The following is a 26,399-nucleotide window of genomic DNA, read 5'->3' as shown; positions in this document are numbered from 1 at the left end:
CACTATCACGCTAATGCACACTATCACTGTCAAAAGTACCGCGATTTTGCACTACAGATATAATTAATTTATTTTCGTTTCTGCAGACCAGGCATTCCAGAGTTATGCTGGAACACACACACACACACACACACACACACACACACACACACACACACTGAGGGGTGTTGGGGTGTCTTCTCCCACAATATTTGTTTCCAGAGAGTAAGTCATCTGTGTACCAGGTTTGGTTGAAATTGTTTGAGGCATTCCAGAGTTATGCTGGAGAACACACACATACATACACACACACAAACACACAAACACACAAGCCATTTTTATATTCATAGATGTTATTGCTTATTAGACACTTTGAGCATTAATTCCAGTTGAAGGATAAGAAAAGAATGTAATAAATAACTACAGTTTAAAAAAATGCACCTCTTTGCCTGTCCTCATAGACAAACATTATATTTTTGAATGGTTGATCTAGGAGCAAAGTTATAGATAAAGCAAGTAGTTGTAGATTTTTATGTTTTCCCTAAACGTATTTGTATAATTAAACTATACTATACATCTGCAAATGTCAGGAGCTTCAGTACAAACAGAGGAGCATGAAAGCTGCTAAAAATCAGGCACTGAGACTTTTAGAAAAGTGTTTCTGGATCAGAAGTCTCTTCCATTTTCTTGGATTGCTTTTGTTTTTAAAACGTTGGCCAGATGTTTGGACTGGAACACAAAGCTGGAAATATCCTGTTCAGGTGAGGATGCATGGCAAGGCTATACATAGAAGAAGCAGTGAACATCTGCAGAATATGATTTCTGCAATAATACATTGCTCTGAATCATATAATCATAATAAGATAGGGGAGGGCTTAGAATGGAGAAGTCAGCAGTATTCCAAGTTGTTCTTCAACTCTCATTCCCATTGAGAAGCATTGCTGTTCGATCACTAAATAGCTTCCAACTTCTGACGGTCCCATGCCTTCCCTGTTCTCCACTGACTTCTGGAGTTTTCCCAAATTCACATTCATTGCATTGATGACAGTACCTAACCATCTCATCCTCTGCCATCCCTTTCTCCCTCTGTCTTCCATGTCTATGGATCTCAGTCATCCAGGTCATGGTTGTCCTAAAGGTGCTTTTTCAAGAGGCAACTGGCCTTTCTGGTTTTTCTTTGATGATGTTTAACTTCTCATCCAAGGAGCTTCTTCATCCCTTTGGGATGTTTTGCCTTCCATCTTTCCCAACATCAGGGTCTTTTCCAAGGAATCCTGTCAGCCAGCCTGCTGCTTGCTGCCATGGAAATGGGAGGAAGGGTCAGTGGAGAATTTTTCATTGCAGCTTTGCAACTACTGTCTGGGCTATGCTTATCTCTCCAAGGTCATTTCTTGTAGCTTTGGTATGCAGCAGCCAGAGATGATACATTTGCATCAAAGTCTTTCTCCAAGCATTTCCTGGCCGGTGCTTGTCCTCTGGTTGTTAGCTACCAGGGAGGTTGGGCTCTACTGTTTGTTTCAATTTTCTGCTTTGCATGCTTTTGCCTCAGATCTTGCCTGAAACGTGTTGCATTCAGTTCTCTCCTAGTAAAAGTACCTTTTCTCTGAATCTATGGAGTGAAGAGTTTTCCTTTCCTAGGAATTGTACAAAAGCAACCCTGACAAGTCTTATCTTCTCATTAGGTGGCCAAAGTATTTGAGCTTCAGCTTCAGGATCTGTCCTTCCAAAGAAGTCAGGATTGATTTCCAAAGGATCCTCAAGAATCTTCTCAAATACCATAATGCAAAAGCAAGGGATGCATTAAGCAATTGAATTTTGTTTACCCCACATCTCTCAGCTGGATCTAGATCATGTTCCGCCTTAATGTATCCTCTCCCCCATGCCAAATTTGCTCCCATTTTGGCCCAATGAACAGGGAGACAGATAGATAAAGAACCCAACACACCATTTTTTTTCTTTTTTTGGGTTGGAAACAATAAATATCGAAAGAAGAGCCAATGCTGAAATCTAAAACAATCCCGCATTGCGCGGATTAACCTGTGCAACATGGAGTGGATGTAGATGGATAACAGAAAAGATCTTATAAAGACAACCAGTTATAAAAGCATTTTACAAGCAAAGTTTAGCTCAGTGAAAATGTCTGTAGCTTTTTGGTCACTAAGGCTGGTTAAGCCTGAGCAATATGTGAGATCTGCTTTTCAATATTCCGTAATTCTGTAATTTTACCTGGAAGCTTCACCTATGCTATCCTGTTTGCAACATTTGATATGTGCCCAATTCTGTCTGTTACACACAATTCTTACTGAATTGTGCATGCGCAGAACCAAAAATCAAGATGGTGCCAAGAGAACTGGTTGGGGTGCATGGCAGGCCTAGTTACTACCTACTCGGCCAAACCGGTCTGAACTGGTAGGAATCCACCTCTGGTATAAATGTTTAAAATTTGGCCTAATTGAAAAGCTTCAAAGGAAAGAACGCCACTTATGGTGGTACGATTTGTAATTTTGCAACTTCTAGGAGACTTCTAGTTCTCCACCTTACTGAAAAGTGATTCAAACAATATCTCAGAGGAGAATCACTGACCAGTAGGACATGAGAAGAATATTACTTTGGTCTCAAAAAAAGAAGAAATCAGTCAAACTTTTCTCAAACCTACTCCATCCAAACATCCTTTTCCTCAAGGAGAATATCTATCGAACTCTTGGTTTTTGCTATTTTGCTAAATTATCTCTGTCCAGCTGGATGTGGAAGATTTTGCAAAGATGTAAATGAGATTCAGACTAACCTGAAGAGAAGATAAATGTAAGGAGAAATTTTCTGTCAGTGAGAAAAATTAAACAGTGGAACAGGTGTGGATGCTCCATTACTCGTCTGGAGGTTTTAAAGAAGAGATTGAACTCATTTGTCTGGAATGGTGTAGGGTTTCTTGCTTGAGCAGGGAGTTGGACTAGAAGACCTCCAAGGTCCCTTCCAACTCTGTTATTCTGCATTCTGTATTTTTAACAAATATTTTTTTTTCCTGTCAGTTTCATGGCAGGAAAGATACTATGAAGGCATTCATCCAGCCAGCCCCCCCCCCCTCTTTTTTTTTAAATCAGAAAGAAGAAGCAGTCAGGGAGGCTATATAACATTACAGCTAGATATACGATAGTAAATGTTAGCAACGGTTTCTGCTACCTTGCAAAATAAAGTGAACTATGCGGAAATTTCCAGTAAAAGGAATGAAACACACCTTGATGATAAGCTTGGTAGATAAAAGGCCCTTCTGCAGAAAAAGAAAGCTGAAGAGAAAATTGGAAACTTCAGTACAGTATTTAGATGAAAGGGCACAGAATAAATCTCTCTCAACTTTTGCTTTAGAGCAGGGGACACAGCATGCCTGAAACTGGGCTGCGCAATCAAGTGAAGCTCTATCCGTGGAATGTAGGCAGCACATGAAACCAGGCTGCCTCCAGTTCGTGGGAAAACCTCTCTCCATCAAACCAGTCCCTGTGGTTCCCCAAAGTTTGGAGGCTGCTGTTCTGACCTAGGCTTCTCCAAAAAGCATGAAGCAGATTCCTGGCCCCGCCAAAACCCCTTTTATTAAATGAATGTGAATTCCTCTCATTCACATTCAGCAAAGGCCTGGTAAACAGTCTTTCAAAGGTGAATTTATGACCTGGAAAGCTGCCATCTAAATATTTTCCAAACACAGTGCTGTGTAAGGAAAGACTTGGCACAGAGTCTCTGAGATTCACGGACAGATCACCATACTACTGAAATGAATGAACGAATGAACAAAGGAATTGTTTCCTGCAAAAGCTCACTCCCCTTTCGCTCCTCTTTTATTTCCTATGGGAGGGGCCATTCACCGTCCACCTGTGGCTTTACTCCCAAGTTGACCCTGATTTCTTAACTGTTCTTTACTTCTGGCAGTTCTGTGCATGCACACACTGGGGACAGGCTCCACTTGTTCCTCTGTCTCACTGATGTCTAGCTCCAAAGGCAGCTGAGAATCACCAGACAGCCTGGGCCCAATCTCTGCCTCCGACGCAGAGCCCTCGTCTGAGCCTTCCCCAGCCTCCAGGACTGGCCCATGTTCCTCCCCAACCTCCTCACTGTCCAACTCTGGCTCCACTGGCGGGCCACAACAGCCGCTACTTTAGCGGACTTCAATTGCTTTTGTAGTTTCTTCAACAGCATTTATTCCTAATCCTAGTCCGAATAGCTCTGTGATCTACCTGAGTGGTCTCTCCAATCATAAGCTCTTTTAAACGCCTGGATAAACTTGCGAGCAATATGTTTCTAAAAGTTATGGCCAAGCGTGAGACATCTGTAGAGTGACCTAAACTTTTGCTCTTGCTTAATGTTCTAGTGCAGGTCTTTCCTTGTCAAACAAATAACAGATGAAGAAAACCTGTTCCTACATCTCTCCTGCTGAACTATATATATATCTCCCCCACTGAAGGATTTCCATTCTATTGCAATGCCCTTAATCCTATCCTTGTAGTTGGGACAAATATATAGTGTGGCAAGATATCCTGAGGAGAGCAATTGCGAAGTTCTTCACAGAGGTAGAAGACGGTGAAATAATATGCAGGTTTCTTGCTTTTCCCCTTCTGGAGGACTTTGCAGCAATGCTCCATGCTATTCCTTAAGTAGATATATGGCCTTCCCCAATGTACAATAACTTCACTCCCTTGTCAGAGGTTAGAGGGCTAAATAATTACTTGGTTAGCTGTCAGAAACGCATCCTGTTTAAATCTAAGGTTTCATTGTGGAACTACAATTAATTCCATACCCAGCAAATTTTTGAGGGGTGAAAGAAGGCAAGTAAATGGGTCCCATTATAATGTTGCAGGAGCCAATCTGAGTTGGTCATTGAGACCAAAGCTTTATTCTTCTGAGCTTTAAGATTCATGTTGGAACCCATCCTCAGGGAACTTTTCGCTGTCCAAAATATGTTCACTATGCTGTTGTGCATGTTGTATTTCTATGGTTGCTGGTTGTGCGCAGATTTTAGTTGTTAATTAGGGTGTTAATGGCTGGCTATTGTCATTAATTGTTGTTTCCTTGCGCTGCCACACCCATGGCTGAATTTTTTTTCTTCCCCCATACGTCTTTCAAAGGGTGGCTCAGTGGCTGAGCTTGTCGATCAGAAGGTCGGCAGTTCAGAAGTTCGAATCCCTAGTGCCATGTAACGTAGTGGGCTCCCGTTACTTGTCCCAGTTTCTGCCAACTTAGCAGTTCGAAAGCATGTAAAAACTGCAAGTAAAAAATTGGTGGGAAGGTAACAGCGTTCTGTGCACCTTCGGTATTTAGTCATGTTGGCCACATGATCATGGAGACGTCTTCGGACAGCGCTGGCTCTTCGGCTTTGAAACGGAGATGAGCACTGCCCCCTACAGTCAGGAACAATTAGCACGCTTGTGTGAGGGGAATCTTTAACTTTACAACATCTTTCATTCCCTAAATGTTAAGTTTTAGATTGTGAATTCTTCTTTTCTAATGTCAATATATGAAAATATTTTCTTTCCACTCATTTTTTTTAAAACCCAGAAAGTTGTGCTCCCTGCATATTTAAAAATGAGTGTAATTTTAAATTTTTGGATGGGAAAAATATATTAGTTTTGGATTATATTTTCTGTTTGCACATTTAATACTCTTTAATCCCCTCAGTGAAATGGGAATTATACCTGTGAATGTTGGCAGACATGTAATCTTGACAACTCCATACCTTCAATTTTTTTTAAATAACATATTATGATGCTAATTCAAAACGATGGGGTTACGTGAATGAGTTTATTAAAAAAAAATCAGGATGTTGGAAAAACTATTTCTTTAATTATATCCAGAACAAATTAGCTTAGCCAACTGCTGAATTCGTCAGGAAGCAATAGCACTTAGGCTCATATACATGCCCCATGGTGCTTTACAGCCCTCTCTAAGCAGTTTACAGAGTCAGTATATTGCCCCCCAAAATATTGCTCATTTTACCGACCTCAGAAGGATGGAAGGCTGAGTCAACCTTGAGCCTGGTAAGAATCGAACTCCTGGATTGAGCATTGAGTTAGTTTATGATTGTAAAGCAATCTCATAGTGTTCAGTGTTTTTTTTTTTTATACCATAAACAGGAAGTAAACGCTTTTTTAACCAGAAACAGGAAGTAAACACCATGACCATGGAATGCTGTAAGCAGCCATAAATGTGGGCCAGTTACTGAGCATCCATAATGCAGTCATGTGACCAAGGGTGGGTAGGAGGGAATGACATCAGAACTTCAAAACTAGACCGTCAGTCTCTTTTTCCGGGTCTGCCGTAACTTCAAATTGGTTGTAAGTCAAGGACTACCTGTAACGTGTATCTCCAGAAGTAGAGTTCCTTAGTAAAATGAATGTCTTTTCTTGAAACTTTTAAATGTGGCTTCCCCTACTTGCTGGTGGCTGAGCCCAATGAAAATACTTGGAAGATGAGTCTAAAACAATTTATTGAAATCTTAACATCTATGATTTTATGCTTTGGATTAATTCCATGGCTGTCCATTTCCACTCCTATGAAACAATAGAGCTGGGAAGCAAGTTTTGTGAAGCCAACGCTGATGGCTTTCATTCAAAACATTTTTGGTCACACACATTTTCTCCTGGAACATGACAAACCTAAAGAGACTCTGCATGGTTAATTAAGAATAAATGTCAATAGAAAAGAATATTCTCACAGGATAATAGCTTTGTGCCAGCAAGGATGTGCCAAAGGAAAGATAAGTAAGACAGAGTAATTTATTAAGCAACTGTACACTCCAGGCGGTACATTTCTAGAGATTATTGCACGCCTTGGGTGGGAATATAAGGAGAAAGACTGAAGGATGAGTGGCTTTAAGTAGGGGAAAAAAGAAACCATAATCACCCCATAGCAAGTCTCTTGCTGAATCTCTTATTGCTCTTTTGTAATAAAATATAAGGACAGAAAATAGCCAGCTCTGCTGTTTCATTATAAGTATAAAGCTACAATGGACTTTTACTGATTTCATTGAGAACCATATTGTTGAACATGTAACCAGGCTGTTAAGATTTATTGGTTCTCTCAACCAAAGTCCATTAGGTGATCATTTTAAAGCAGAGTCCTTTATTTATTAGTTAAATTAATATGCCATCCATTTCATCGATATGGCAACTCTGCCTTAAATTTTTTTAAATTTAAATTTAATTTAATTTAAATTTAATTTTTTTTAAATAGTTTAAAATGCAAGCATCCAAATGATGTGTTAAGAGTAAAAGACTGCTGATTTTTTTAGAGCAAGGAACACAGTCCAAATACTTTAATTTTAACTTCAACTCCTTCCTTACAGAAAGTGGAAAAAAACAGTCTTTTTATCTTCTTGTTTAACCTTATAGGACCATAAAGAAAACTATGCAATTATGTAATTATTCAAAGTTTGGACCTATCCTTCCCATCAAGAGGTTCTTAAGTTTGAAAAAAAAAATCCACCATGAAAACATTGCAACTAGCATCTATCTTGTACGTAGTCTCTGAACCATCTTTTTATGATCTAAGAAACTTCCCTAAAAGCGGGCTATAAAATTTTGACAGCAAAGGAGTAAATTTTGAAGCCCCACTTCCCCATTTTCTCCATGGATAAAAAAGGATAAATAAATTCTGCTAAAACTGCCTTCCTGTAGCCAAAACATTATTTTTATATAAGAAATTATCTCCCCGAACAATTAAATATTTTCAAATAGTGATATTTGTTTGTTTGTTTTATAATGTTTAACCCAATTTTTAAATTGTCGGTGTGTGGAAGAAAAGCTATACAATACTACCTATTCAAATGTTCAACTGAATAAATTACTATAATTTATTCATTAAAAATATATTAAAAGTATAAAAGTGAGTCTGGAAAATAGTAACAGGAACAAAATAATAACTGAACCAAAATAATAACCCAGCACTCTAAGTCCACTAAGACAAACAGGTTTTAGTGGACAGTAAAAATATCTTGATTCTATTGATTTGCCAATAGAAATTTCATAATTATTCTTCTGTTTTTGAGAATATCGTTCCTTCCTTCCGTCCAACTTACATATTGACATATCGATTCACCATTTCTTTTACATTGTTGAACAGTGAATGACTGAATATGGTCTAAATGGAGTTGATCTTATCAATTTTGTCCACCTATATACAAGATACTTCATTAATTCAGGAGAGAATCAGTGTAATCTCCTGTGAGGAAACCTATCTGTTATGGTGACAACATTGTGGGTATATAGCTGGTATTGGGACAGAAAGACATCGTTGATGTATCATTCTCCCCAATGGCATATTAGTCAGCGTTACTGAAATATCTTAGAAAAGCCTTTGGGCCCTGGTTTACTTTAGCATCATGTTGTGCTTGCTATACAACATTGAAGAAGGCTAAATGTTTTATCCCCACTATTTAGGCCAAGGATCCATCTAAAAGAATGGTTTTCCAGGAGCTCCTTTGCAGCAAAGGATGTCATCAAAAAAGCACAACAAAGAATGTTCTTTCTGTACCAACTCAGGAAGCTCAAATTGCCCAAGGAGCTGCTGATTCTATTCTACAGATGAATTATTGAGTCTGTCATCAGCACCTCTATAACTGTCTGGTTTGGTTCTGCAAACCAACAAGACAGACACAGACTTCAGAGGATAATTAGAACTGCAGAAAAATAATTACTACCAACGTGCCTTCCATCGAGGATCTGTATACTGCACAAGTAAAAAAGAAGGCCGTGAAAATATTTACAGACCTCTAGTATCCTGGACATCAATTGTTTCAACTCCTACCTTCAAAATGACGCTATAGAGCACTGCACACCAAGACAACTAGACACAAGAACAGTTTTTTCCCCCCTGAATGCTATCACTCTGCTAAACAAATAATTCCCTCAACACTGTCAAACTATTTACTAAGTCTGCATTACTATTACTATTAATCTTTTCATAGTTCCTATCACCCATCTCCTCCCACTTATGACTGCAGGACTGTAACTTGTTGCTTGTATCCTTACGATTTATATTGATATTGATTGTTTCCCGATTGCTTATTTGTACCCTAAGACTGTCATTAAATATTGTACCTTATGATTCTTGACAAATGTATCTGGTCTTTTTATGTACACTGAGCAAATGCACCAAAGACAAATTCCTCGTGTGTCCAATCACACTTGGCCAATAAAGAATTCTATTCTATTCCAAATCCAAAGAATTCTATTCTATTCCAAATCCTAAAGTTGACACTGTTTTTTTTTCTTTTTAAATTTCAGAGCCTAAGAATATGAACAAAATACTTGCTTTTATCTGATTTGGCACATGCAGACTTGCCCCCTTTTTATCTTGACTGTTCAGATCAAGGGTTTGACAGGGTGCATTCAGCAAGTAGAAAATCCCCTCTAACATCAGGACGCAGAGTCTCTGCCTTAAAATAGACAGTTACATAGAGGCTCTTAAAGAGAACATCCCTGAGGAACTGTTCCTCAATCAGCACAATAACTTTCATCACCAACAATTATTTGATTGTCCTGAAAGATGTCTTTTTATGGGGGCAGGAGGATAATCTTCTTGGACATGGGAGCCTGTTAAATCGATTAAGTAATGTTGAATGTTGAATGTTGAATGTTGATTTTATTTATATGCCGCCCTTTTCCCCCGAAGGGGACTCAGGGCGGCTCACAACTCAACCAGGGAAGGGGGATACAAACAAGAATTTAAAACGACATAAAAAACAATGCATGATTAAAACACAACAGTCATACCAATTCGAGACGGGGGCAACAGTTCTTTAGCCCCAGGCCTGTCGGAACAGCCAGGTTTTAAGGGCTTTGCGGAAGGCCTGGAGGGTGGTGAGGGTTCGAATCTCCACGGGGAGTTCGTTCCAGAGGGTCGGAGCAGCCACAGAGAAGGCCCTCCTCCGAGTAGTCGCCAGTCGACACTGGCCGGCGGATGGAATTCGGAGGAGGCCTAGTCTGTGGGATCTAATCGGTCTAGTGGAGGTAATTGGCAGCAGGCGGTCTCTCAAGTAAAATTGAAGTAAATTCATGTTCCTCAATTGTTTCACTTTTACATGCAGGGTTGGGTCCATTGAACAATGCTATCAAGGTGGTTGAAGTTCAAATGCTACTCAAACTCTGTCATTACTTTGTCATTACTGGGTTAGTATAGCCTTTATTGTCATTGTATATCATGTATACAATGAAATTGGTTTTAGCCTCACTGGTGCAATCCATGACAAAAGACTACAAACAACATAAATAGCATAAAGAATAATCCCTATGATTAGTAATTAAGGGAGAAAAAGAAAGAAAGAAAAAGAAAAACTAGTCACACGTTTCCGCATGTGTGTAGAATGATTGTGGTTGTGCTTAAGAGTCTGACAGCCCAAGGATAGAAACTATTTTAAAACCTATTTGGCTGGCTATGCTTCGATGTCTTCTGCCGGATGGTAGAAGTGTGAAGAGACACTGACCAGTGTGTGAATCAGGGGTGGGTTCCTGTCGGCATTACTACCGGTTCAGTGCCTGAAACATTTTGTGCTCACATGCTCACACACACGCCAGATGTGCATTCCACGCACGTGCGCATTTGCACTTAAAAAGGTCTGTGCATGCGCACATCATTAAAAAGGGGAAAAATTTTCATTTTTTCAATGAAGATTGTTCTGTGCATTTGCGGAATAGAAAATAAAGATGGCGGCGCCCAGGATAGAACTGGTATAGTTACGTGTCTGCCCAAGCTACTACCTATTCAGTCGGTCCGAACCGGTAGGAACCTACTTCTGGTGTGAATCATCGCTGAGTATCTTCCTTACTCTGTTAAAACAGCGAGACCTGGCAATGTCATCCAGTGGTGTTAACCAATGCAACCAATGTTTTCTTGCGCCAAATTGATCACTCTCTGTAGTGCCTTCCTGTCCGCAGCAGATAAACCAGAGCACTATACTAGTATATACTATACTAGTATATAGTATACTAGGACCTGGGTACTTGAGAGACCGCCTGCTGCCAATTACCTCCTCTAGACCGATTAGATCCCACAGATTAGGCCTCCTCCGAATTCCATCCGCCGGCCAGTGTCGACTGGCAACTACCCGGAGGAGAGCCTTCTCTGTGGCTGCTCCGACCCTCTGGAACGAACTCCCCGTGGAGATTCGAACCCTCACCACCTTCCAGGCCTTCCGCAAAGCCCTTAAAACCTGGCTGTTCCGGTTCCACCACAAAACCGCGATGCCCTTATCCGCGCCAACATAAGTGCGGAGGCAAATCCGCCGCGTCCGAAGCGCTAAGAAAAAAATGACCCTACCGCCACGACAACAGCGCGGTGACAGAAGGGCGTTCTACATGCTTCGTTCTTTGCCTCCAAAGGTAGCCCTCCTCCTCCAGCTGACAGCGGCAGCGGGCACGGGGCAAAGCGGGCTGCCCAGCAGCAGCAGCCCGCGGGAAGGGTCCAGCTCAGCCGCGGGGGGCAGCAGGAAGTGGAGGAGGACGCAGCAGCGGCGGCGGCTGAGGCTCTCCCGGGCCGGCGAAGCGGGCTTGCCCGGCGGAGGTAGGCTGCCCTCTTCTTCCTCAACAACATCTCCTTGGACGGGCGGCCTCCGCCGCCGGCGCCTCTCCCAGAGGAAGAGGCAGGGCGAGCGGTGGCGGCGGCTGAGGCTCTCCCGGGGCCGGCGAAGCGGGCTTGCCCGGTGGCGGCGGCCGCCCATCCAAGGAGATGTTGTTGAGGAAGAAGAGGGCGGCCTGCCTCTGCCGGGCAAGCCCGCTTCGCCGGCCCCGGGAGAGCCTCAGCCGCCGCCGCTGCTGCATCCTCCTCCGCCGCCAGCGTCGGTGGCCCTGCTCGGGCCCCCCGTGGGCTTCCTGCTGCCCCCCGTGGCTGTGCTGGACCCTTCCCGCAGGCTGCTGCTGCTGCTGGGCAGCCCGCTTTGCCCCGTGCCTGCTGCCGCTGTCAGCTGGAGGAGGAGGGCTACCTTTGGAGGCAAAGAACGCCCTTCTGTCGCCGCGCTGTTGTCCCCGCGGTGATGACCCACGGTGATGATGTCGCGACTTTAGCGACGCAATTTAATCTCCGCTATTTTGCGTAGCGCGGTTTTGTTGTGCCATGGGCTGTTCCGACAGGCCTGGGGCTAAAGAACTGTTGCCCCCGGCTCGAATTGGTATGACTGTTGTGTTTTAATTATGCATTGTTTTTTGTGTCATTTTTAAATTCTTTGTTTGTACCCCCCTTCCCTGGTTGAGTTGTGAGCCACCCTGAGTCCCCTTTGGGGGAAAAGGGCGGCATATAAATAAAATCAACATAACATAACATAACATAACATAACATAACATAACATAACATAACATAACATAACATAACATAACATAACATAACATAACATAACAAACATACTATACTATACTATACTATACTGCAGTATGCGAGAACACTTTCTATCGTGGACCAAGATCATCAGCTGTTGTTCCACCTGATTTTTTCGCAGGACTCTAAGGAAATGAAGTCTCTGTTGGACCTTGCCAATCACCAGGGACATGTTGTTTTTCTCGGTGAGCTCTTGACTGATGAGCACTCCCAAGAATTTAAAAGAGGAAACCCTCCCACACAGCCCCCCCTCTTGATATACAGTGGGGCAGGTTCCTTCCATTTCACTGTCCTAGGTGAAATGATTGGCCTGGTATTGGGCTGGATAATCATTGATAATTTGAGGTGAATCTTGATAAAATGGACCATTCTCACAGCTCTACAAACTGGATAAGCCCCATTTCTGCCTGAAGAAGCAGAAAGCTCTGTGTTCACTTAGATTTATGTCTATATCATTGAAGACTTAAGTCACATTGGTGGCTCAGAATATATTTGGCCAACTATAGCTGCTCCACCTGCTGTGGTCCTTCATGAGCAGGAACAATTTTAAGCACAATATCTATACTATGATAAACAATGGTTGGAGTATTGCAGGGAACATTATGTGGAGCTATTGTTGAAAATTAAACAGAAGCTGCAGCGTAAGCATTATGTCTCCCCCAGTATGTACCTATTATGTGGAATCCTACAGCTGAAAGAGATACATCATTTTTATTTATTTATCATATGCCATCCATACAACTATCTGAGCAGAGACATGGGAAAATACCTTCTCTGTTAGGAGACCCTAACTTTGGAGTGGCAATATTGCTGAATGTCTATGGAGATTCTCAGTCATCCAAGTCATGGCTATCCCAAAGGTGCTTTTTTTCAAGAGGCAACTGATCTTTCTGATTTTTCTTTGAGGACATTTCGCTTCTCATCCAAGAAGCTTCTTCAGCTCTGAAGAGTAATATATCTGAAGAGCTGAAGAAGCTTCTTGGATGAGAAGCAAAATGTCTTCAAAGAAAAAACAGAAAGTCCAGTTGCCTCTTGAAAAAGCACCTTTGGGATTGCTGTTGCTGTTTAAACAATGGGAGATTTTACTTTAGATTTAGATTTAGATTTAAAGTTTATTTATATGCCGCCCTTTTCCCTGGGGGGACTCAGGGCGGCTTACAACTTAAAAAGGGGGGGGGGAGACAGACTTTTGACATATAAGACAAATACATAATTAAAACACAACATTCATACTATTCGGGCGGGTTGTAATCTTAACCCCAGGCCTGACGGGATAGCCAGGTTCTGAGGGCTGTGCGGAAGGTCTAGAGGGTGGTAAGGGTACGAATTTCCACGGGGAGATCGTTCCACAGGGTCGGAGCTGCCACCGAGAAGGCTCTCCTCCGCGTAGTTGCCAGTCGACATTGACCGGCAGATGGGACTCGGAGGAGGCCTAACCGGTGAGATCTAATAGGTCGTGTGGAGGTAATTGGCAGTAGGCGGTCTCTACTTTTTACCCATGCAGTTCTGTCAGGCTCTAAAAAACAGGTAAAAATTTTAAGACTCTTTTAAGAAGTTTCTTTTATGGTTTCCCACGTATAGGCAAAAATCTTGCCAAACTAAAAAAAGGCTACTTGCACCATTAAACATATACTAAGGAGGGGCCATCTTAACTCTCTTTCTTCCACATAAACTGCTGTCTTTTGTTACTCTGCAATGCATTCCCACCCTCCAACAGCATTCCATCACAATTTCTGTCTTAATAGCCATAACCTGCCAGAACATTCTGTCTTTATGCCTTTGACTATTATATCATGGTAACTGGTATTCAAGTGCTATTAATTTTTATTTCGTATGATTGCTTTATAGATTTTATATACTACAGCCTGTCTAAAATCTTAAGGATGTTGGGTGGGATATATATTATAATCTAATATATTTATATTAAAACAAACAAATGCATACACATAAATGTTTAGCATCCTCAAGGACACATTCGCTCTTCCTCTTAATTACTAGGCAGACACCTAAGGGACAAGATGATCCAACTTTATTTGTTAGCAACTAAATAAATTGCCTTTGTGGATCCTGTCTTAAAATTGACTACCATTATGACATAAATTAAGAGCCCAATCCCACATTTATCAAAGCTGTAAAAATACACATCAGAGGCTTAGGCGACAATAATTAACTCAATTCTGTTTTATAAAAGAAATGGAAACAGAATTCTACCGAACCAATCCTTACTTAACCCCATCCTGAGGACTTGGGCATTGATGGAGCAACATCTCCAGTTCTGTGCCTTGTGTGCATGTGCCACGTATCTTGGCCAGTCCCAATCCAGGGACTGCTTTCCTGGATTTCGTGTGTGCCTGTTGTACTCAGTTATCCAGTGACTCTTGTAATCCGGATGTGTACAACAGGGGTGCTTTCCAGGACCTGTTTGGAGCAGATAGTACTCTTCCATACATGTGTGTTCAGACCCCCCTTGTCCTAACCAAAGCACGCCGAGACAAAGATACTTCAAGGAATTTATTAACAGACAGACAGGAATTTGGCAGTAATCCAGCACAGTCCAGGCCTTGGCAGCAATCCAGCCTGCCAAGCTAGCCACAAAAGTTCTCCAACTTTAGTGAATATGTTGACTCCTGCAAAGGGGCGTGCACAATCATTCCTTTTATAGTCTTGAGAGGAGCCTAATTATCACCAGCTGGGTGCAATTATCTCCTGTAACTGTGTACTACTCCTTACGCCTATTAGCTCTTCGATGCTGGGCATCCACAAACAACTCCCTTGGCTCCTCCCCACTGCTCCAATGCATGACATCCGGATCACACTCCCTTGTCTCCTCCCCAGTGGTCCAAGGCTCAGGCGCCTCCTGGGGACCAACCAGCCTCTCTGCGCCCTGCTCAGAGTCGGCACCCTGTCCAGGGTCCTCCACATCTTCCAGAGCTGACTCATAGGGCCCCTCGCTGTCGGAGTCTGGTGGCAGCTCCAACGGCTTCTGCTGGGCCACAACACATGTGTATGGGGCAGCACAAATTGTAGCTATTTCTTTTCTTGCCTGGCAAAAGTATGGCATGTTATCAGTTGATAAAACACCCAATTGATCTCAATTACTGCTAATTACTGGTGAGATGGGATTGACAAGGACATCCAACGTTCTCTTTTCTGTTTTAAACCAATATGGCACATATTTTAATATTCAGTGAGTTTTAAAGAAAAGACTCCATTTGGATGAGGAGAACAAAGAATAGTATAAATCACAATTCCTGCAATACAAGCTATCACTTTTTCTTTTATTCCTTCTGCGGAAGAAAAAAGCTAGGGGGAAAAATAATTCACGCTAAAAATGGGCAGACTCCTGCCTGGCTTTGCAAAATTACTTGTTCCTCTTGCATGCAAAGTCATGTCTGCATATTTCAGGGAGGAAAAAAAATACAGACAAGAAGGTCATTTTATCTGTAATTTATTTAACATCCTTAACCATTGAACTTTCTTTCCAAGAATTATAAAAAGCCATGTATCATCATTTAACTGTGGTTTGGCCAGATAACCATCTCAGAAATAAACGACAAGATGGAAATCAGCCCCATATGGATTTGCAAATGAATACTGCATAGGAATGTTTTTTTTGAAGGAGCTTCTTTTGTGAATTCTCAAGAATTCAACTCCTTAGCTCCTCACTTAATCATTTCTATTTCTTCTCCTTTTGTTTGGTTTAAAATAAAAATAAAAATGAAGGATGAAATATTTTGGAACATATTAAAAAAGGCAGAATATTATATTCCCCTAAATGGAGAAACATGTTTTTTCAGAGACAGAAAGCAGCCCCAGACTCCCTGCCCCCAAGCAGAAACTGAGGAGGCCACCTTTGAAAAATCCATCCAGAGGCAGAATGGTAGGATTAGAAACAGTCCAAACTTCACCTGGGGAACTCAGATAAACAATATCTGATAACAATAAGACAGAGGTTGACAAAATTAGCTCAGGCAAGCACCTAGGAATTGCATTTCCTCTTTTGCATATAGAGCCAGCTATGACCCCTAGATACAGTGGACTGCTGTCAGTTCACGCGGATTCAGATGAACCTGTAGTTAAGATTTTGTGCAGTTAAGCGAACCAGAAAATCCCTCCACTAGCTGGCCCCGACACTGCTCATTTTCCGGCCTGTTTTCTGGCCCATTTTTTGGCCTTTTTTGTCCCATTTTGGGGCATTTATGGGCCACAAACAGTTCAAAAAACGACCTGAAAACAGCCTGAAAAACGACCTAAAACCACCCCCAAAATGGCCTGAAAATGCCCCCAAAACAGTCCCAAAACAGTCCGAAAAACAGACGGGGGTGGGAGCAGCCAGTGGTGGGATTAGCCCCAACCGGCTGAATCCTACCTCTGCCTTTGAGGCGAGTTGCTGGTGGGGCTGGGTGTGATGAGTGACGTCACCTACTCAGTCACATGAACAACCGGCAACGCCTACCCAGCCATAGAACCGGTTGTTAAGTTATTCAAGTCCCAACACTGCATAACCCCTACATGACCCCATAGGAATCTGACCGCAGCCAATACAATATAAAAGGACATGTTCTTGCACAGGAACAGGAAGCTCAAATACAAAGCCCAAAGACATTATAACCCCTCCACCCCTTCCACTCTCAACTCCATTTGGTTAGCTGCCCAGAATCACACATGATTGGTGGTTCTGCTTCATCATTAAACCATCTTTCCAATCAGCCTCCATGTTTCCAGTGTCTTTCTTTCTCCCAGCTTGGAACTGAATCAGATAGATTTTTATTCTAACAATTTAAAAAGGGATTGAATGCCTGACCTCCAGGAACAACACATGGGAAGGAAAGATCCATATGTATGGCACACCAATCAGACAGACTGCTGCTGAAAAAGAGGTTCATCCCTTTGTCCTTTTGCTAAAGGGACATGTTTAACATCTACATGTTAGTCTGCCGTGGCAAATATTCAGAAGGAGTTTAATAACACTTTTCCCCAACTTAACAAATGCTATTAAAAGGCGTAAGCTGTTATGAGTACCAAACGCTTCATAAAAGCTGTTTATAAAATATACTGGGTTTTGCTGGGTTTTTCCTCTTTTTACTCAACCTTTATAGGAGGAAGAAGGTATTTTGGATGTGTTTGCCACCTTGAGCTATTTGTAAAAATAATAAAGGGGCTGTCAGACCTGCAATTATATTCCTTTTAGAATCTTGGCCTGCCACACTTTCTCTTATTTCATTATGCTGTTTCTTTAGTATAGTTGATGGGAGGGGGGGATAGAAGGAGTAGGATTATGGAATGTATTATTTTCATTCTTTACTAGAAGTCAAGGTCATCCTTTGTCTCCACACTTTCACACCTGACCGGAAGCAGTTGGGTGTAGACGCCAGCGTGGAAGAAGAAGATTGGACCATGTGATGGATTGTGGGTGTGGGGACAAGATCATGAACTTTTAACTGGGTGGGATTCTGAAGTAACTTCCAGAGTTGGAATTCCACAGCACAATGCCAACATGCCTGTCTTATTAAATTGGAACAAAAAGGATAGTTTTGCCTTTGACTCTGATTTAATGGTATTTGGAACGCTGACAGGGGCGATATAAGTAAAAAAAGAAATATCAGGGAGAAACTCCAAGTTGCAACTATTACTTTCATATCCCGCTTCCGGGTATCTGGAGGCATTTGAAAATCACAGAAGGAGATAGGCTGTTGGGTTAGTTGAGTCTCTGGTTTTACACTGAAAAAGGTTTCTCTGACTTTAGGTCCCAAGTTCCTAATATGCCAATGTGTCTGGTAACATTTCCCCAAGACTCCATTCATTAGTGGATTTTTTAATTAAACAGAATAATTAGGAAACTGATGCATCATCCATAAATCTAATTTAATAAAGTTTAGCAACACTTTATCACCAGGGTGTCAAACTCAAGGCCCACGAGCCCACTCTCAAGTTCCATTTTTGCTGGCAGAGGGCTTCAACAGGATTCCCCAGCTCTGCCCACAACCCTACAGGTGCCACTGACACAAGCAACATTGAGCTGGCTATTCCCCCCCCCCCAGAACCACCACCCCCAAAGTCCAACACAACCCTGATGCGGCCCTCAATGGAATCAAGTTTGACACCCCTGCTTTATCATAATTAAAGCAATATAATACTTCAGACTCACATCTCAAATCTCACCAGGTCTCACTGCTTTAGCAGAGTAAGGAAGATACTCAGAGATGATTCACACCCTGGTCAGTGTCTCTTCACACTTGTCCCATTGGGCAGAAGACATCAAAGCAGAGCCAGCTGAACAAATAAGTTTAAAAATAGTTTCTATCCTTGGGCTGTCAGACTCTTAAACACAACCACAATCACTCCATGCACATGCGGAAACGTATGACTAATTTTCCTTTTCCTTTTCCTAATTACTTGCATAGGGATTATTCTTTATACTATTTATGTTGTTTGTATTTGTTGTCATGGATTGCACCAGTGAGGCCAAAACCAATTTTGTTGCATACATGATGTACAATGCAGAGGTGGTATTCAGCAGGTTCTGACAGGTTCTGGAGAACCAGTAGCGGAACATTTGAGTAGTTCAGAGAACCAGTAAATACCACTTCTGACTGGCCCCACCCCCATCTATTCTCTGCCTCCCGAGTCCCAGCTGATCCAGAGGAAATGGGAATTTTGTAGCAACCTTCCCCTGGAGTGGGGAGGGAATAGAGATTTTACAGTATCCTTCCCCTGCTATGCCCACCAAGCACACCCACCAAGCCATGTCACGCCCACCAAGCCACGCCCACAGAACCGATAGTAAATTTTTTTGAATCCCACCACTGGTACAATGACAATAAAGACTATACTAAAATGTTCCAGAAAATGTGTAATCACAACAACGGAAAGAGGTAAGGGAGAGAGAGAGGAATGGGAGGAGGAGGAGAGGAGAAGAGAGGAAAGGAGAGGGAAAGAAGAAAGGGAAAAGGAGAAGAAGACATGGAGAGAAATTAAAAGTCGGAGAAAGGGCAGGAAGTGAAAGAAGAAGGAAGGAATCGGGGAGAGGAAGGAGAAGGGGAAGAAGAGGGAAGGAATGGGGGAGAGGAAGGAGAAGGGGAAGAGGCGAGGAATGGGGGAGAGGAAGGGGAAGGGGAAGAAGAGGGGAGGAGTGGGAGAGAGGAAGGGAAGAAGAGGGGAGGAGAGGGGAGAGGAAGGGGAAGAGGAAAAGGGAAAAGAGAGGAGGAAAGAAGAAAGTAGAGAATAAGGGAGAGAAGGAGAAAAAAAGGAAAAGCAGGGTTGTGGCAAAACAAGATGGATGTACGGGATGGCAGGGAAAGCAATCCCAATTTTATATAAACTTTTAGATGGAGAAATGAATTGTTATAAATGTCAAAAGATAACACACAATATTAACAATAACTATGAAAGTGTATATTTGTGAATATATGTATAAAGAATGAAAATAAAAACCATTTTTCAAAAAAAAAAAGGAGAGGAGAACAACTGAGGACAAGGAGTTGACTCGGGAAGAAAGACACACAAGAACACTGAATCCTCCCCCCACCCCCCCACCCCCCCGCTGGGGAAGAAATAGGAGGAAAAGGGAGGGTTGGTTGCAGGAGACAACCATTCGGATTTCTTTCAGAAGATTTGCTTAGCATGGTTCATGTCTCAGAGACGGCTTGCCAGAACATAATTTACAGCTTTGCGACTGGAAGCTCCTGGCCTGGCAAGTATCCCAAGGAACTGATAAGGTCTGTTATGGCAATTAACACTTTGAAGGATTATTGCCTGGACTTTTCCAGACAATAATGCCAGTAATTCACAAGATCTAAATAAAAAGGGTTTTTTCGGGACACTGAGTCTGTTTCTTGGTTCTGCTAAGACTGGGTTAGAACAGTCTGAGATAGAGCGTATCCTATTAATTGGAAAAACATAGACAAAAATATTTTAAAAATATTTTTTTTAAAGTCCTTTAGTCGCTTTTAAACAGTTTTCTTATAAGCCTGGTTTCCACTGATTTAAATTTTTTTAAAAAAAGAAAGAAAGAAGGAAAGCAAGCACACCAATGCATTTTCTTTGTTGTTTTGAGGTTTACCGTTCTCAGAGTGACATACTTTTTGGGAGAAAAAACATTCAACATTCAAATCTGCTCGCAAGTCCTCAAAAGCTTTGAGCATCCCCCACATTAGATTTCCTGATATTCTAAAAAAATGTTCAGCATTTAAGATGGTTTAAAAATGATTGAACAATGCAAACCTATTTGCTAGTATGGCAGTGGAGGGTTGCAGGCGGTATGCCCCGGTACTAGCGTACCGGAGCCCGCCGGGAGCACTGGGTACCATTCTGGTACAATGCTCCGGAGGGCCCACTCGAGCTCCTTACCTGTATTTGAGCTCTTCGGCGCTCCCTCGCACAGAGCGTACGGCGCTTACAAGACGCTCCACCGAGCAGCTGGAGCATTGGGGAGGTAAGGACATATGCACACCTGTGCGCGTATTTGCATGTGTGCTGCGCTCGTGCATGTGGGGGATGCCAGGTCCCATTGCACTGTACCGGTTGCACCGGGATCCAGAACCCACCACTGTAGTACAGGTTTGTTTTTAATGCCAAAACTTTTCAACGCAATCATCATATGCACTTTAACATCATGTGCTATTTACACTTTCTTATACTTACTAAATTTGGACCAATTAAAATAAAACATGCATAATAAGGGCACAGAAATGAGATGAACATTTTTTCCTTTTGTCAACGGAAAGTGTTTTAGTAGATAATAATGGGAAGTTCATTCATCAGTGGAAATGATTTCTCTTAACTGCAATCTTCTTTGAAAGTGGCAATTTAAGGAGACGTATATAGCAAAGGCCATTACATAAGGCCACGCGGCGGCTGACTCTTTTGTTTTAAAATGTGCAGACAGTTGCTGTCAATCAGTGAGAGGTTTGCCTGTTCCAATCACCCCTTGGCTGAATGCAAGAATATTAATTCACACAAGCAATTTGGCCGTTTGTAATGTCAGCTTGGAGTAGAAGTTCTTAGAGAACACCATTGTAAAAATGTACACACTAAGAAGTCCTTTAGTTGCTTTTAAACAGTTTTCTTATAAGCCTGGTTTCCACTGATTTAAATTTGCATGCAATAGGTAGTTTGGAATACCTTCCGTAAACTGACAAGGCGATTCAGAAATGCTAGAAGTTTTATAGCAAAATATATTGTATTCGTTTTACTATTTCCATCTTCCCTTTAAACATTAACAGACTTCACAATGGATTGAGAATCAGTGTCTCCACTAGAGCTGAATCTAAATTAGTAACGCAAAAACAGCAAACGAGGGAAAATCTTTTACTCAAACTTCATCAAGCCCCCAATAACTTACCCAGACCTAATCCACACATCAAAGGATAAGGTCAGTAAATACAAATAGAGTTAATTAAATTCTGTTCTCCCAAGGGAACTGCATTTTCACAACAATAAATATCACAGATGGCAGGTACCTACACACACCCATGCTCCTCAAGTGTCACTCTACAATCAGCACTTAGACACTTCCACGCCCAGGACAAGCTCCCCTATTTAACTGTGTCGCTGTACTCAATTTCTCTGCAATTGCCCCTAAAGGCAAGCTCTGCTTTAAGGAATAAATATTTCTTGTTTCCTTACAACTGTCTGAATCTCATTTTTATTTACTCTTGCACAACCCCAGCTCGAGTTGGAACCCCAAATTATTCTTCTGACAATATGTGTGTGTGTGTGTGTGTGTGTGTGTGTGTATGTGTGTGTGTGTGTTCCAGCATAGGTCTGGAGCGCCTCGAGCAATTTCAACCAGACTTGGTGCACAGATAACTTACTCTCTGGAAACAAATACTATGGGGGTAAGACACCCCTAACATCCCTTGGGGTGTGTGTTCTGTTAAGATACAGCCGGTTGTGCCTTAAAATGGATCCTACTGTACTGCCTTAAAATGGCTTCTACTGTACAGCGCAGTGGAGTTGCTGTGATAATGGCTTCACAGTACTCCACAAGCGGGCTCCCTCTAGTAAGGGGGAAAATCCAACATTAGAAATTATGTTTGGTCCAGACATTTTCCTCCTATAAATAAATACCTGGGCAATGCCGGGTTATTGGCTAGTTAGAAATAAAATTCAACCAGCCTGCATGACGTTCCAGTCACCTTCTTGCTTAGTGAAACAGAGGGCCTTGTTCTATGCTTTTGTTTTCTGCTTTCATCCTGCACATTTGATCAGAACTGAAATGCCTCCAATGCTGGCTATCTTAAAAAAAATGTCTGAAAACTCTATTTCAAGGGTTTGAAAATCCAATACATGGAGCTGAACCAAATATAAAATCTGTTACAGGTGGAAATGCCGTTCTGATGTTTCAACTGAAATAGGCTGCCCCCTTAGCTGAATCCAAATATGTGTATTTTTACTCTCAACAAGCTGTTTCCTGCTTTCAAGAAAGAATAAGTTTGCAAGAAACTGTGAAATGACAAGTCGATTGAAAATAAGCAAGATGCAGATTTATAGATACATTGATAATCTATCTATCTATCTATCTATCTATCTATCTATCTATCTATCTATCTATCTATCTATCTATCTATCTATCATCTATCTATCATCTATCTATCTATCTATCTATCTATCTATCTATCTATCTATCTATCTATCATCTAAATGGATGTGTGTGTGTTGTGTATTCCAGCATAACTCTGGAACGCCTTGAGCAATTTCAACCGAACTTGGTACACTTACCAAGACTTACTCTCTGGAGACAAATACTTTGGGGGTAAGACACCCCTACACCCCTTGGGGTGTGTGTTCTGTGAAAATACAGCCTGTTGTGCCTTTAAATGGCTTCTACTGTACTGCCTTAAAATGGCTTCTACTGTACAGCACAGTGGAGTTGCCATAGTAATGGCTTCACAGTACTCCACAAGGGGGCTCCCTCTGGTAAGGGGGAAAATCCAACATTAGAAATTACGTTTGATCCAAACATTTCCCCCTATAAATAAATACCCGGGCAAAGCCAGGTTATCTGCTAGTATGGAATAAAATAGCGGAGGGGGGGTTGATAGTGCTTTAGTAACCAGAATCACCACATAGTTTGTTACTTATCAATGTATATACATTCAGGTACAGTTCTAAAATTACTACTGTGTCGTGTTTGAGATCAATTGTTGACAGTGATTTCTTAAATGAACACGGCAATATTTAAAACTTTCCATATTGCCTTGGTTAAGATGTGCCAATCACAATTAATCATGGAAGGTTAGTTATTCTAAAATAAATAAAGCCCCCTCCCCATACTTCTTCTGCAGAATAGAAAGCAGGTGAAGAATGAACACAGAAGTTAGATTTAGCTTCCTAGCCAGTCAATCTGTCACTGGGAATTACCATATTTCCCCCTCATCCTAATTCTGAATTCACTGAGAGTAGTAAACAATTGGGCTTCTGCTCATGCAGTTTTTTGCTAGATTCAAATTGAATATGAAATGCAGGCTGACATTGTAAATGAATCTCCTGAGCTGCCCTACTTGAATTCAAGGCCCTTTGTGCCTTAATTATTCAAGCATTCTGTACATTCATATATTTCAATATGAACGCCATTAAATTATTGTTCTCTTCTTTCCAGCCAAATGAAAGCTTGTCTTCCTTTCAGCTGTTCGAAGGAGATACATCTCCCTTAATTCTGCTCGGCTCAAAAAGGACTGCGATAGAATATATATTAAAGATGAAATGCAATTTTCTTTTGTAAATATGAAGCTGTGTTCAGCAATTACAGAAAATATTAGAACAATTACCCTTGCAGAAACTACAGGAGATGACTTCCAAAGCAGGAAAGTTTCTAATTTTGCAGATTTAAAAGCACTGTGCATATTGTGATACAGCTTTGTAGGAGGTTTTTCTTTTGTTTAGAATAGAATAACAGAGTTGGAAGGGACCTTGGAGGTCCTCCAGTCAAACCCTCTGCTTAGGCAGGAAACCTTATAGCATTTCAGACAAATGGTTGTCCAATCACTTCTTTTAAACTTCCAGTGTTGGAGCATTCACAACTTCTGGAGGCAAGTTGTTCCACTGGTTAATTGTTCTAACTGTCAGGAAATGTCTTCTTAGTTCTGCTTCTCTCCTTGATTAGTTTCCATTCATTGCTTCTTGTCCTGGCCTCAGGTGCTTTGGAGAATAGCTTGACTCCCTCTTCTTTGTGGCAGCCCCTGAGATATTGGAACACTGCTGTCATGTCACCCCTAGTCCTTCTTTTTATCCAAATAGACATAGTCAATTCCAGCAACTGTTCTTCGTATGTTTTAGCCTCCAGTCCCCTAATCATCTTTGTTGCTCTTCTCTGCACTCTTTCTAGAGTCTATTTGTTTTAACAGAGAAGGGAAATTGTCAAGAGAGGGCCGTGTTCAGATCCTGAACTTCAATGGAAGTAACTTTTTGTGAACACACAGGAATCACTCCTTTCCACCGGACCAAAATCAGTAGCTGCAGCACTTAATAGAGACTCTTCATTGAAATGAATCCTCAGTTCAAGGTTTTATATATAGCTACATAAGACACAGCACATACTTCTTTCTTTGAGCATTGCCATTGCCTGCTTATTATTCTGCCGTATTCCTTCTGTTGATCAGTTGAACAAATGTGCAGAAGAGGAGCAGAAGGTGACTAATGTGAGTGAATAAACGATGCCAGGTGAATTGTGTGATTGGAATGGTCTGTCCCTCTTCACTCAGTTGGGATAAGGGCTATTTAAGATGCACTAGAAAAGGCAGCCTAGTGTTCTGACTAGGCTTCACCAAATCATGAAACAGACTCCTTGTCCCGATAAAAAAACAAAAACACCCTTTTTATTTGGCTAATGTGAATTCCTAACATCCACATCCATCTTTCAAAGATGAATTGCAAACACAGACCTTATCAGTCCTTGGATAGTTGCCAGGCTGGTAGCTTCCAGACAAGGAAATACTAGGCAAGGAGTCTCTCAGATAAGCAAATCTTCCCACTAACAAACTAATTGTCTCCTGCAAACACCACTCCCCTTTTACTCCCATTCAGGATCCCCTTGTGCCTTTACTCCCAAGTCGACCCTTGTTCCTTAACTGTTCCTTAACTGTTCCCGTCTCCTGACAGCTCTGTGCATGTGCACATCGGGAACAGGCTCCAGCTGTTCTTCAGCCTCACTTATCTCCGACTCCAAAGGCAGCTGATAACTGTCAGACAGCCCTGGCTTCATCTCTGCCTCCGACACAGAGCCTTCATCAGAGCCTTCCCCCAGACTCCAGGACTAGCCCATATTCCTCCCCAACCTCCTCATTGTCCGAATCTGCTGCCAGCTCTGTTGGCCATTGGTGGACCACAACACTTAGTGAGGAAAAAACAGCCATCTCTAGCAAGTGATAAATGAGAAACACTGTCACACAGAAACCAGTTCAGGAGATTTTGACCGTCCTATAGATGAATCCCTTCTCTATTATTTATTGACCCATCCATTCAAAGAGATTGTTTTTCAAAGAGCAAATGTTGGTATTCTAGTTCTTATTTCAAGAAGAGAGCTGAGTATACTGGATATTTTGTTCCAATTTTCTTATAATTTGGGGGTAATTACTGCAATATTAGGAGAGTGGAAAGCACAGCCATTATCTGTAATTTTATTTTTAATGATTAATGATAAGTTAACATCTTTCTGTGGACTTGTAATGCTTGACATTTTACCTGAATTAATGCCTCTCTATTGGCGATGAAACTGAAACAAACAATGACATTGCTTGATTAGAAAGCACAAGAGAATGCTTGCATTGACTATAAAAAGGAAAAGTTGAATTTCTTATTCAATTTTTTTTACTGATTTTCAGAGCTCAACCTTGCATGTTATTCAATGGGAAGGAAGGAAGGAAATTTGTAAAAAAATGGTCATAAGTCACTTTTTTTCAGTGCCATTGTAACTTCGAACAGTCACTAAACAAACTGCTGTAAGTTGAGGACTACCATATTTTCGCAGTATAAGACGCACCTTTTTCGCCAAAAAAAGAGAGTGAAAATCTGGGTTCATTTCATACAGTCAATAGAGCATTTTTGGCCTCCTGAAACTCCACCCCCTTAACAAA

General features: G+C 41.6%; 1 protein-coding gene across 1 annotated transcript in view; it reads right to left on the bottom strand.

The window, feature by feature from the left end:
* The window catches only part of GRID2 (glutamate ionotropic receptor delta type subunit 2), a 1,047,867-nt gene that overhangs the window by 194,794 nt on the left and 826,674 nt on the right, over positions 1-26,399 (bottom strand).

This window comes from Thamnophis elegans, chromosome 9 (genome assembly GCF_009769535.1).
Source record: "Thamnophis elegans isolate rThaEle1 chromosome 9, rThaEle1.pri, whole genome shotgun sequence".
Lineage (NCBI taxonomy): Eukaryota > Metazoa > Chordata > Lepidosauria > Squamata > Colubridae > Thamnophis > Thamnophis elegans.
The sequence above is the reverse complement of the archived record's forward strand: the minus strand, read 5'-3'. Positions and strand labels throughout refer to the sequence as shown.